Source organism: Populus alba, chromosome 11 (assembly GCF_005239225.2).
Source record: "Populus alba chromosome 11, ASM523922v2, whole genome shotgun sequence".
In the NCBI taxonomy this organism is placed as follows: Eukaryota; Viridiplantae; Streptophyta; class Magnoliopsida; order Malpighiales; family Salicaceae; genus Populus; species Populus alba.
Window position 1 is genome coordinate 5311455 of NC_133294.1, and position 14729 is coordinate 5326183.

Here is a 14729-nt window from a genome sequence, read left to right on the forward strand (position 1 = left end):
CGGTATACTCCTCGCAATCCTCGACCTCGATTTCTATGTTTGGAGCTTCTACGCCTTTCTGCTTGACTGCTCCTCCTACACCACTCTTTTTGGTGTCTTCTCCTTTCATCATAGGCGGTCGCCTTTTATCACAGGCATTCGCACCCCCTCAATTAGGTGCCTCTGCAACAGCTCTCTTTCCATCCTTGCATGCATTGGAAAGGTCTTCGCTTGTTGTCTTCATCAAGAGCATAAAAGACTTCCTGTTGTACAAACTTTAACAGTCTCTGCTCTGAGCTTCATCTGGGAACACTTCTTCTCCTTGCACCTGTTGTCTCATTACAGTACCTCATTGGATCCCTCGGGTACTCCTGCACAATCTTCGTGTGCCCTCGTGCAATTTCTGTTCTCCAGATTTCTCCCTATTCCTTGCTTATGTTTGACAGCAGCTCATCCTGTCACAACACCTGGCCAAGTCAAAATAGGGTGCCAATCTTTATCCCCTTGCTGTATTTCTCTTCCATTATCAGGGTCTTCATCAATTCTCCCCTCGAGAAATCACAGTCACCGAATCTAACTTCTTTGGAGAAATCACCACTCCATCAGATCCTTGATCATACGGAACCCAACTGTTCCCCTTGTGCCGTCATCCTGTCAGTCTTCAACCGTTTCATTACAAACTGCTATATATACAAAAATAGTACCGTATGGATAATCCTTCCACTAAGCAAGTTCCCAGGAAAGATTGGAGGGGTCACACTGGTCCCGCTTAAAACCCAATCTCCTAGACAGAACTTCTTAGGCCATATCTATCCATCGTACTGTCTCTTCGTATATACAACCATTTGCTAGCTTTGTTGCGGCTTTCCTTTACAAGTGGTCTGGGATATACAGGTTTAATACATGATTTCTCAACATCTAGCGAGACTACTAGTGTTTAGATTCGTCAAGATTGGTCTTCATCAATTTCCACTCTACACCTCAAATCGTCCACATCTCGGGTGTCCTGAGTGTCCCAATTTTGCCTTCCATCAAGGCATTACATTTTTCCATTTAACAGTTTAGCACATGTAATTGGGTAAACATGTGCACCTTCTTCTTCTTCATCTCCATCGACCTCAGTCCAGACCCTCAGATGCCTCCTAATCGGGCAATCTCTCTTTCATAATTCACCACTGCCATTTTCGGTCTCGAATCTCAACGATCGGACCGTACCATTGCATCCGGAATGATCAACTTAGCTGGAAACATGTCTTGAATCGTCCAAATAGCACATCAGACGGCTAAGATTTGATCAAAACAATTCTGGCCTGATCAACGGCTCAGATTCACTATCAGATCCGGTTGCACGTAGACTCTGCTGCACAGAATCCTTTCCCTCGGCTCGCGGCTCGGCTCGGCTCTCCTTTAGCTCGGCTCGGCTCCGCGGCGCTGACATGGCAGTGGGCCCCACTTAGCTGACGTCACCATTATGTCATGCTGATGTCATCATGGGCCATTCTTACTGTGCATGATGACGTCACAAATTACGTCATGATGACGTCATCCTTATCCGGGTCAGCCACATGGTTCGGGTCGTCTGGTATTCGGGTCGGGTCAGCCCATCCGGGCGAAGAAGACGCGTGTGACGCGTGGCGCGCGTGGCCAGTCACCTCGCCGGAGCGTGACGGCGCGTGAAGGAGATTTCGAAGTCCGTTTTCGACGCGGTTTTCACCAGTAGCTTCGTCTGTTCCTCCTCTACACAGTGGTATGGTCAAAACACAATTTTGACAACTTTCATTTTTGAGCAAAAATCAAACACCACTTAAACCATATGCTCTGATACCAATTGTTGGGCGGAATCCGGTGACCGGTGATGTACTGATAATTGCTCAACGGAGGGATAAGCACACTGAGACACAATATTTTATGTGGTTCGGCAAAACCGCCTACATCCACGGGAGAGAGTCCATTTTATTAGAGTAGAGAAAGAATACAATAAATACATGGAGGAGGATCTCATCACTCAACTCCCATCTCTCTTGCTGCCTTGCAGATGGGCAGCAGCCCTTCCTCTTCTCTTTCTCTTCACTCTTTCACACACTCACGTTATTCTTACTCTCACATAGCTCTCTTTGTATGGTGCCTATTTATAGGCAGGATGGTAGTTTCTCTTCTTCTTTCCAGCAGCTGCACATGGGAGTGGGTGGTTGCCATCTTCTTCAACAAAGGCTGCTGCCACTTGCTTGGTGGTGGTGGCCACTTTGTTTAGTGGTGGGGTAGTCCCACTAATGGCAATACCTAACATTAACATCCCCATCGTCTTCATCGCCTCCAGCAACGTCTGCAGATCAGGTAAGTTTCTGTTTCGGTGCCCTGTAGTGCTACTACTCCTAGAAAACTACAAGCAAGAAAATCATTAGATGAAGCAAGCAGCAGTGGCTATCCCAGCGGCATTGGTCATAGAAGCCCTGAAACTACTCGGAAAGTGAAAAGCTTTAATAAAAGCACCCATCGAATGCCAATGCTTGGCTCTGATAATAGTACTTTGGATAGAACTCCTAGTAGGGAGAAATCTGACAAGAAAGCAACTCATATTGTGGAAATTGTGGACATAAAATGTGGTAACCCAGATAGAGCATGGGCTAACCCTATAACAAATAAACTGAAGAAGCTCGGTTTCTCAAAGCTATCTGAGAGCATTGACTAAGCTTGCAACTTCTTGACATCAGATTTCAGGTTTCTATAACTGAATCTTGAAATCGCATTTGGCCGACTGCTATCAGACACTTCCACCATAGAACAAATTCTCGGTAGACGCCTGCTGCCTCCTTTCATTTTCTTTTTCGGGGTTGTTATTGCAGATCCAAGACTGGTTTTGGATTGATTGCTAGTTGAAGCCAGGGAAGTAACATGAGGCTGGGGCTTCTTTGAGCTTTCTCGGCAGCTTATTTCAAGCTGGCTGAAGTACTTGATTTCTTGCATTACGAGGGACCCAACAGTGCCTCTAGTGCCTATTTGTACTGGGTTTTGTGTAGCCATGTCTTCGGAGACTCTTGTGGGAATGATGCTGGATTTATGCATGTTGTGTTTGTTCAGTTGAAGGAGGCTTGCAGATGAAGAGAGTTGGTTGATGGTCTCTGTCTTGGTGGGCAAATTGCTTTGAGACCGTGCCATCTAGTGATTGCCTTTATACTCGGTGTCATCACTTGAATTCTTCTTTATCTGAAGTGAACAATATTACATTTTATAGATTATATGGTGACATTGTCATTGTATTCATGTGCTTGCAGTTAAAACATTTAATTTGCTTACCACTGTACTTTTTTTTTTATTGGCTCTCTTTCACATGTTGATCTCTCCATGTTTTGGCTGTTAGAGTAGTTTATGTGGCTAAATTCACTGACACCTCTTTAATTTTATAGAACAAATGTAAATTGTCACGCCTCGAATCTCGGATCTATGACCGGCAATGTAGGAGCGGTATTGAAAGGACACCTCAGCTATGTTAAGCCTCAGAACAGATATATCAAAAGAACAATTTATTCAAAAATACGCAGCATTTCATAATCTTTAGAAATATTATATCATTCAAAATTGATGTAACCAAAAGATTGTTAAGACTCCTCATCAGTAATTAAAACAAAAACAATAATCCATAATACTCATTACATTGTCAAAGTCCAAACTTAATTAAAACAAAGTAATAGTGGAGCGTCTAAGACATTGAATCAAAATTAAAAGGAAAGTCTTGCAAAACAAGCAAGGCATACCAACCAAAATTGAAGAAGCATGAACACTCAACAAAGTTCAACTACTATCAGAAACTTAAGAACCTGAAATAATATTAAGAATGAGGGGTGAGTTCAACCACTCAGTGAGGGAATAACATTTAATATACATTTTAGATATTTTAGATATTAATAGTTTGCAAGATGATTTATTTTGATATACATATACATATACATATTAAACATATTATCATAAAGTAGTGGAATACATGTCAGAGATCAGATGACACCCGAAGGTGACTACTGTAGGATGATCAGTTGCTACAAGTTGATGCCTCTCTCACCAGCTAAGTATACAGAATACTATGTGCACATAGGCTAACTACTCTTTATTAGTATGGAGTTGTTGACAAGTCCTATATCAAGGCATAATAGATATTCACAGAATCATCAAAGAAACGTATATCATATCAAAAAGAATTTAGTTCGACAGATTACGAGTGCAAATTCAAGAATAAATGAGTACTCGGAAATAAAAGCAACACATATAAGTATTTAAGAAATTAACTAGTTGTACCCATTGTATAATCAACATACATATTTATTTATAATATATGCATATTAAAGATTATCCCACTTTTATCAACATGATATGTGAGTTATAAGAAAGCCATCTGAGCTCTTCGCTGAATTTCAGTGATCACAATTTTAGATGTTGTCTGCTCTTATTTCTTGTATGAAGTTCCATTAGATTTGAAATGAAAATACTAGTTGCTAAATTGGGGATTTGAGATTTAACACACACCACCATGGACATTACACCATTAAACAGTTTTACCGAGGGATGCATTATGTTGATGTAAGACACACAATTAGTCGGTAACATTTTTACCGACGACGTCACCAACGGAATCCATCTGTCGGAATATTGATCATCGGTAATTCCCCTCTTCGTCGCTAATTCTGTCGGTAATAAAAAAACCAAACACCAATGGTCTTATAGACAGGGGAAGTGCGCCAAAAAAACACATTCCTGAGAGAACTTTCCCGACGGACTTATTCCGTCTGTATTTCAAACGGTATATGATCGATAGACTGGCCGTCGGTGATTGTGGCCTGAGCAATAAATATTTACGAACTCTCTATAAAATACCGACAGATATATCCGTCAGTAATATCAACGGTAAACACTGACAGAATAAATCTGTTGGTGATTGTGGCATGAGTGGTAATTTTTTTGCAGCTCTTAGTAAAATACTGATGACTCGGTTCTGTCTGTAAGGCTGTTAGTATTGATTTAAAATATTTTTTTAAAAAATTATTAATAGTAAAAAAAGAACTAATTAACCAATAAAATTGTATTAAACATTAAAAATATAAAAATAATGTTAACTAATATTCATCCATATATTCATTACAAATTTAATGTGTTTCAAAAACAAAATTAAACTAGATTAACGGTGGAGCTGGAGGAGGAGGATGTTGGTTGTTCCTGGGACCGTACGACCAAAAAGGGGTTGCACATGTATCATCAACCATCCTTGATCTAATGTCCATGACCATTTGACGAAGTTGATCATAATCCGTCGAGAGTAGTTCATATTGTTGTTTCAAGGCCATGAACTCCTCAGACTTGGTGCTCGATACTGATGGAGAGTTCCCAATGATTGAGACATTACCGGCCACCCGCAAGTTTTCGGCCGTAGTGTTGGAGAGCCCGTAGACCCGATTTTTATCGGGTCCACCAAACGATCCTACCATCCACAAATTCAAATCAAAATCCGGATAGGTCAAAGGATTGTCCCCATATCTCTCTCTCAACTGGCTATTATAGGTCTCCTGAACATTAAAAAAAAATCATCATATTCAATTCAAGAAAATAATAACTTACAAAATAAAATGATTGAACTAACATACCATGAAGTGTTGAGCACAATTGTCCACGAACTGTTGCACCCTCTTTTTGGCGATCTTCACTCCGCACATGCGTCTTTACAAATAGCTCCATTAGACTCGACTCACGTCCAAGAGACGTAGTCTGTAAGGAAAAAAAGGTTGCAAGTTAAATATATTTATAAGCAACAACAAATTAATTAACAATATATTTCATTTAGTTTAATCTTACCATCCGTTTCGCATTTGCACTGAACGGGAGAAAGCCGTTGGTGTGCGTGGTCACCGAACCATGAATTTACCGGTTCTGTTTGTCAGCACCAGACTGTGAGCATCGTGCGAACTGCTCAAACGTCACGTGCTCAATATATGCCATCCATATATCCCCGAGATGAATGGCGGTTTGAATTCCCGCCAAACCGCCACCTCATTCATCCTTCAAGACCGTTATCTCTCGCATATCTTTTTGCTTTTTTTTGTGTGTCATACCAAAAATCAAGCAACCTACTTCCACAGTAACAAATCATAATTTAGAACATAAAATTATAAAACAAAAATAAATATTATTTTCGATGTTACCTAGTTGTCGCGTGATTCTCCCATACCCTCCTCACAACATTGTTGTCCGCACTATCCCATTCAAATTTATGTTGTGTATATAAATAATTCCTCTAAAATAAAAATAGTACAAGATATAAAATTATAAAAATAATTTATTAAAAATAAGCTGGAAATTAAAAGTTAACTTCTACCTGAAATCATCGAAATCATGTATTGATATTAGGTCTCCACTCAGGATGTCTGGAAACCTAACTCCATTGAAACAATGGAATCTCCATCGACGATTTAAACGTCAATGTTATTGTTCGGGCAGCCTCAATGTTTGTGAACCTGAAATTAAATAAAATTAATAAAATATTAATTAGTTGTTCATAAATTATGTTTAAGTATAAAAAAAAAAACTAAAACCTAAAAAAACTGACATTGAAAGGTCATCCTTCCATTGTGCCATGTACTTGCGAGTGAATTGACTCCGCTGTGAAGGCACACTGCCTATACATTGTGAAACCGCGCTAGAAGAGGCAACATCACAAGTTGGCGCAGGTGCCTCTTCGTGATCAACACCTAAGAATAAGTCGTCCTCACTGTTAGAAGAACTAGCTGCAACTGTCTGTTGACGACATTCTATTGATTTCATTTTACACATCTACACAAATTTATAAGAATAATTACATAATTAACTTCGATTATTAAAAAAAAATTGGCAGCACCTCTCATATACTGGATATTACCCACAGTTTCAAATCTTTACAATAACCATAAACCAATTGACTCCATTGAAAAATCTTATATACAACCTAACATCTATAGAAAGTTAACATATATTTTCAATTAACATCTATATTAATTTATAAATGACAATTAAAATTAATGGAAATAATACAAAAACATAACAATCAATAATAGAATAAAATTGAGATAAAACAATGAAATTTAATTCTTCATTTCCAATTACCATTTCCATGGAAATTCAACAATAACAATTAAAAGAGACTAAATTTTCAAATAATTATTACAATACAAACAATAAAATAATTAAATATTTATTCTACACATCTACACAAATTTATATAAATAATTAAATTCAATTATTTTAAAAAAATTCACCAGCACCTCCTCTATACTAGACACTACCCATAGTTTTCGTACCTACAAATATTGATAATATTCACAAGCCAATTTTCATTCTACACATCTACACAAATTTATACGAATAACTACACAAATATTGCAAAATCAACTCTATATAACCTAACATCTATAGAAATTCAATATCTATATATTTTCAACTAACATCTATACAAATTCATAAATAACAATTAAAATTAATCAGAATAATACAAAACATAACAAGCAATAATACAATAAAATTAAGATAAACTAATTAAACTTAATTCTATATTTCAATTAACAATTTAAAGGTAAATTCAACAATAACAATTCAAATTTAACAAAATTTTCAATTATTATATGGCAATACAAACAACAAAATAAATTGAACAAATAAAAAGAAAAAACTAAAGACTTTAGGAATGAAAAATGTTTACCTTAATAGTGTGTTGATTTCAAGGTTTTATCTACAAACAATACACAAAACAAAGAACACCATAAAAATAATCATAATTAAAATAAAATAAAAATACAAAGACAAAGAAATGAGAATCATACCCTTTAATATGTTGAAAACTACAATCAAAACAATAAAAATACAAAGAGAAATGCAAAGGATTTGCAGGAGGAGAATAAAAGAGGAATGAGGAGGATCAGAGAAAAAATGAACCACGAAGGGGGGGGCTGGGTTTTATACTGCAATTTTATTGACGGAATTACCAACGGAACATAGAATAATATTTTCTTGGGCGGTGGCATTAAATTCCGTCGGTATTTTTTGAACTTCACAATAAAATTTTGAAAATCCCTCCAGAGTTTTTAAAGTTCGTCGGTACATCCGTCGGTAAATAGCTGTCAGAGCACGCGTGCATTGGATTTGCCGCTTTTGTTGGTGATTCTGTTGATAAATGTGCTGATCGACTTGGCAGTCTAACAATCGCACGCATGGTTAACTATGTTACGTAAATAAATTTGTAAAAATATTAGTTTGCCCCGACATTATCCAACAAACTAAAAAAACACTTATGTTAAATATTCATTATCAATTATCAATTATCAACGTCCATACAAATTTATACATATATAAATTTACAGAAATCACAACTCCGCAATAGAAATGATAAAAATTAAAATGGATCTGTTAAAGCTATTATTTATTTCATTACAACACATCTAATTCGGTGTAATTCAAAAAAAAATTCAACAATTTACAAACAATTACAATTTGACAAAATCTAAAACAAACTATAACAACTACAAAATTATAAATTCATACTACAAGTTTCTTTGACAAATAACAATCAAACAAGTACATACGTTAACAAAATACATATACTAAAAAAAAGAATAAAATTGACATTTAAATGTTGAAACTAAAAAGGATTAATTTACTTATAAAAAATGATAAAATCCACAATAAATTGCTTGGAGAATGGATGTTGTGACCACATACAAAAAAAAAAAAAAAAAACTTGAGTGCTTGTGTTAAAAAGAGAGGGAGAGTTGGGATGGGTGGTTGGCTGCAGTTTGGGAAGGGAGAGTTGGGATGGGGAAGAAAAAGGAGAAATAGAGGAAAATAGTCTCGGTAGAGCAAGTATATATTGGTTTTTACCGATGGAATAACTGACGGACATGTCCCGTTGGTAAGTATGCCGGTGAGCGTGCCATGTCACTGTACAGAGATCCGGTTTGAATCCCTTGGTCATTTCATCAGTAAATCGTTTGAAAAAAAAATTCATGTCATCACACCGTTGCAACTTTTCAAAAATCTATATATTCCGTCGGCAATACGGTCAGTATATATCGACGAAATACGTCAGTCGATATATACCGACCATATTGCCAATTGATTATATGTTGTTGATAATGGAAAAGGTATGTCGGTATATACCAATAAAATTAGAGATAGAATTATGTCCTTCGGTAAAAATTACCGACAAAAAAATTACGTTGGTGATTCTGTTAGTTTTTTTGCTGATTTTCTGGTAGTGATTTACTACTCCCAAGTTCAAGTTCACAATGTACACACCATAGAAAATAAATGTACTCTTATTATAGAATAGGATTCTAATATAGGATGTTGTAATCATTACAGTTACTCATGTATCTATCAGAATAGGATTCTAATATAGGATGTTGTAATCATTACAGTTACTGCAGTGTTCTACTGCCTCTATATAAATAGGAAGGTTGGCTAAGACACAACCCAACACATTCCATTATTCTCAACTTCTCTATACAATCAAGGGAAAGTTTTATTTTGGAGCGTACTTATCTTTTTTTTGCTTCATTTAAGGAAAAGAGAGATATAATGAGGTTATACATTCCTTATTTTAAGTTATATAGTATTTATCATCAAAACTATATTAAAAAGAACATAAAGTAATAGCTGAAGTAATATATTGATCAAACAGGAAAAAAAAGAAAAGAAAAGAAAATAAACATAGAAAAATAGAAGAAAAAAATACAGGAAAAAAACTAGTGCTAGTCCGTTACAAAAAAAAAAAAAAAAAAAAAAAAAAAAAACAAAACAAAACAAAAAAGATTACAAAAAATAATTAACTAACATTTCATGTTTTTATGTCCATGATCTCATCAAATTTGAACGAGTAATTATCAGATATTACCTTCATTCAATGTCACTACTCACTAGTTACCTTCCCACCCTACTCCATCTTCAATCAAAACCAATTCTTTAATCTTTAATTACTCCATCAAACCTTCATTCAATTTCATTAACTGTGTTAAGGTCAAGTTATCCTGACACCCTTGATAAAGAAATAATTTTTTATATATATTGAAAAGGCTTATTTGACTTTCTACTCACAATAAAAAATAATTTAATCATGGTCGAAATGCTATTCAAGGTTTTCTTTCTTTCTTTTTAATTACTATGACCTACAAGGAAATGATAGATGGGCCTCAATATTAATAAAAAATCTCTTATCAAGTTCCAGGTAGAATTTCTTCCTAAATTAAATTCTGATTACGAGTGGTGAATCCTTGCAAATTAGAATAAAAACATATGAATCGTCAACCAGTAAAGAAATAAAAAAATTTTAAAAAAAGATTTCTTGAAAGGTTGCGTCAATAACCACTCCCTTTAATACAATTTTTTTCTTAAAAAACAATTGCTGTTTGCTGCACAACCAGGATTGGTGCAACTGTGTTGTGAGTGGCACGACTTCTCAGATTTATATTATTTTTTTAAAATCAATTTATCGTTAATTTCTAAGAACTCTCCAATCTCTCATCCACAGCTCAAAAAACTTGTGATGAAAGAAATAATTGTGTTTGATCTGTTCCTCGAGAAGGACATGTCTTTGATAAACAAAAAAAGAAGAGAAAAAAAGAGACCAGACGGAATATATATATATATATATATATATATATATATATATATATACCATCTTTATGTCACCGATCGTTTGTTTGATTCTTATGCAATCAACAAGCTATATTATTATATGCAATTAATATTTCTAGAATCTTGTTTGAAGAGTTCCCCTTCTCTTTTTCCCCTAGAAGAAATAAATCTTGCTGGGTTCTATCAACGCAGGCTTGAAAACTAATTTGGCCTGGCTCTGGATACTTTATATATACATTATCCGGAATCCTTGCCATTGTTGACTAAGTCATTTGTTGCTAGGTCTACCAGTCTCTCTCCCACAGCAGAGGCATGGAGAGAGTCCATTGGCTAATTGTTACATCAAGAACACCAAAATTCAACGTTTTAGCTAAGAGTCAATTGATGCGTTGAGCAGATTGACAGCGACATTATTTCTTCACCATGCTATTTTTTTCTTAAATATTCTATTTCGACGAGTTGCTTGCACCATTCAAACCTTCTTTCTACAAAATTTAAATTGAATCTTGTGTCTATTGATTAAATATATGATTCTAGAAATTATTTAATTATGTTTTCTGGTTCTTTTTATTATGTATAGGATCTGTAGTCTTGAAAGCCAATTGGAACAGGCCGTAGGAAGAATGGACTATATATTTTGGATGAGTTAAAAATATCAGTTGATGTTGCCTCTGCTGCAACTACTACTGTTGACTTGTCTTCTTTTCATTTCAGTCTTTCATCCTAGTTTTTATTTATCGCATTCCCGTCTTGGTCTTGTTTCATCTTCTCATTTGAGATTTTTAGCATCCACAGGAGCTTTAGAAAGTTTGAAAACTTGTGACATTTCTGATTGTAGTGGATATAAACTGACAAAATTTTTCGCTTTATTTTTTAATCGAAGTATTTATGTTTCTTCTTCACCATTTGATTTGATTCATTCTGATGTATGGTGATCTTCTCCTGTTGCCACAGAAGAAGGGTCTCAATATTATGTCTCTTTTATTGATGATCATACTCGTTGTTGTTGGGTTTATTTAATGAAACATCGTTCTGAATTCTTTGAGATATATGCAGCTTTTCGAGCTCTTACCAAAAATCAACATTATGTCGTGATCAAATGCTTTAGATGTGATTTGGGTGGGGAATACACCTCTAATAACTTTTGCCAATTGCTTGCCTTAGATGGAACCATCCACCAAATTTCATAAACAGATACTCCTGAGCAAAATGGTGTTGCTGAAAGAAAACATAAGCACATTGTTGGAACTGCTCGTTCTCTATTGTTGTCTGCTTTTGTTCATACTGAGTTTTGGGGATAAGCTGTTCTTAGTGTTGTAAGTTTGATTAATACAATTTCATCTTCTCATAGTTCGGTTCTATCTCCTTTTGAAAAGTTATATGGGTATGTCCCTGATTATTTGTCATTTAGTGTCTTTGGTTGTACTTGTTTTGTTCTTCATCCTCAACACAGTAAGTTATCCTCTTGATCCGCTATTTGTTTCTTTATGGTTATGGTGAAGGTAAAAAGAGGTATCGTTGTTTTGATCCAATAACTCAGAAACTTTATGTGTCTCGTCATGTTGTCTTCCTTGAGCATATACCTTTTTTTTTTTTTTTCTATTTCATCCACTACTCATAGCTTGACTAAATCTGATCTTATTCGTATAGATCCTTTTTTTAAGGATTCTGGTAATGATACCTCTCCCCATGTTCGATCAATCTGTACTCATAACTCTGCAGGTACTGGTACTTTATTCTCTAGCACACCTGAAGCTCCGTTGTCATCTATAGCCCCTCAAGCTTTATCTAAGATTGTGGATCGATCTCCACGTCAGTCCATCCACATTCATAAGTCCATAAAACTACTAGATTTTGCTTATTCTTTTTATTCTTCATCATTTACTTCTTTTTTAGCTTCTATTCATTGTCTTTTTTAGCCATCTTCCTATAAAGAGACAATTCTTGATCCGCTTTGGTAGCAAACTATGGATGAGGAACTTTCTGCTTTGCATAAGACAGATACTTGGGATCTGGTTCCTCTACCTACTAGTAAGATTGTTGTTGGTTATCGTTAGGTGTATAAGATAAAGACTAATTTTGATGGGTCTATTGAGCGATATAAAGCTAGGCTGGTTGCAAAAGGATACTCGCAACAGTATGGTATGAACTATGAGGAAACATTTAACCCGATTGCAAAAATGACTATTATTCGTACTCTAATTGTTGTAGCTTCGATTCATCAGTGGCATATTTCTCAGCTTGATGTTAAAAATGCCTTCTTAAATGGAGATCTTCAAGAAGAAGTTTATATGACACCCCCTCCTAGTATTTCACATGACTTTGGATATGTTTGTAAGCTTAAGAAAGCATTTTATTGTCTCAAACAAGCACCCTGTGCTTGGTTTGAGAAATTCTTTATTGTGATCTTGTCTTTTGACTTTGTTTCTAGCAGTCATGATTCTGCTCTTTTTATTAGGTACACTAATGCATGTCGTATCATTTTGTCTTTATATGTTGATGACGTGATTATTACTGGTGAGGACATTGATGGTATTTTAGTTTTGAAGATAGAGTTGGCTAGACGATTTGAAATGAAGGATTTGGGTTATCTTTGATATTTCTTGAGTATTGAGGTAGCATACTCACCTAGAGATTACCTTCTTTCTCAATAGAAATATGTTGCAAATATTCTTGAGCTGGCTAGACTTACTGATAACACAATCGTAGATACTTCTATTGAGGTAACGCAAGGTACTCTTCTTCTAATGGTTTATATTTGATAGATCCTATGTCTTGTGACAACCAGAGTTCTATTCAAATTGCTCACAACTCAATTTTTCATGAGCGAACTAAGCACATTGAGATCGATTGCCATCTTACTCATCATCATCTCAAGCATGGCACCATTGCAATGCCTTTTGTTCCTTATTCCTTGCAGATTACAGATTTCTTTACCAAGGCGCATTCCATCTCTCATTTTCATTTTGTTGTTGGCAAACTCTCGATGCTTGTAGCTGCCGTATCGTGAGTTTAAGGAGAGATGTTAAATAATATTTATGCAGTCTTATTTATTAAGGGCATAATAGTACTTTTAATTTAACCTATATATACTTTATTTGTATTTAGGTTAAGAATAAGCACTCATAATATACAGATCATTCAGAATTCTAGCCTCCTTTTTTTATTTGATCATAATTATTTTAACAACTTTGAATCACTTAAATGCACTGTTCCCGTCCTTGGCTTCCATTAACCACGGTGACTTTCTTGCTTCTTATTTTATATGCTTATTCATTTGTGCTGGTTGCTTTCTCTCCTTGCGACAAACGGAAACTTCCTCATTAGCTGCTATTTCATCACTGTTAAAATTCTATCTCTCCAAACTCCCTCCTCCCCAGCTAACGGCAATGAGGTGTTGAATGAATATCCAATGGAATGTATATGCAGACGGTTCCCGATTCGTGCAATATGGGATCAAAGCTAGCGCGCGCACATGAGGGTCATATGCACAATTCCAATTGTGCAAATTACCATTCTCTAGGCACAGTTTTCACGCTGAAGTAGTGTGGGATTAATTGGGATTGGACTGGAGGACCCAATACAAAATTTAGTGATTTAATTATTATTATTATTATACAATTCAATAAAACATTTAGGATTTTTACTTTTCATTGTATTTACACAAGTACATTGTTGTTTTTTTTTTCTTTTATTATTAAACTTGTTTTTTATTGGATTATCTCACTTTCATAACACAACTTGAGAGTTTAACAGATTAATCCTAATATAATTACCAAAAAACCCTGAAACACCACTCAAATCATGACATCTCCATACCAGAAACTCCAGTCAACAACCTAAGAAACAACCCTCCCATAAACATCTATTAGCCACCATTACTCAGGCTAATAATAGTTGTGTGCCCAATAACAACCACTAGCACAGCCGCGGTAACTAAGGAGAGAAAATAAGCAAACCAACACGAGGAAACACATATATAAATCTCTGTCATTGGTTAATGATGAATATAATGGCCCTCATCAATAAGTAGACAATATTAGTTCACCAACAAAGTCCATTTTTTTTGGACATCGATGCATGTCACCTATTCCACGTGCCACAAAACA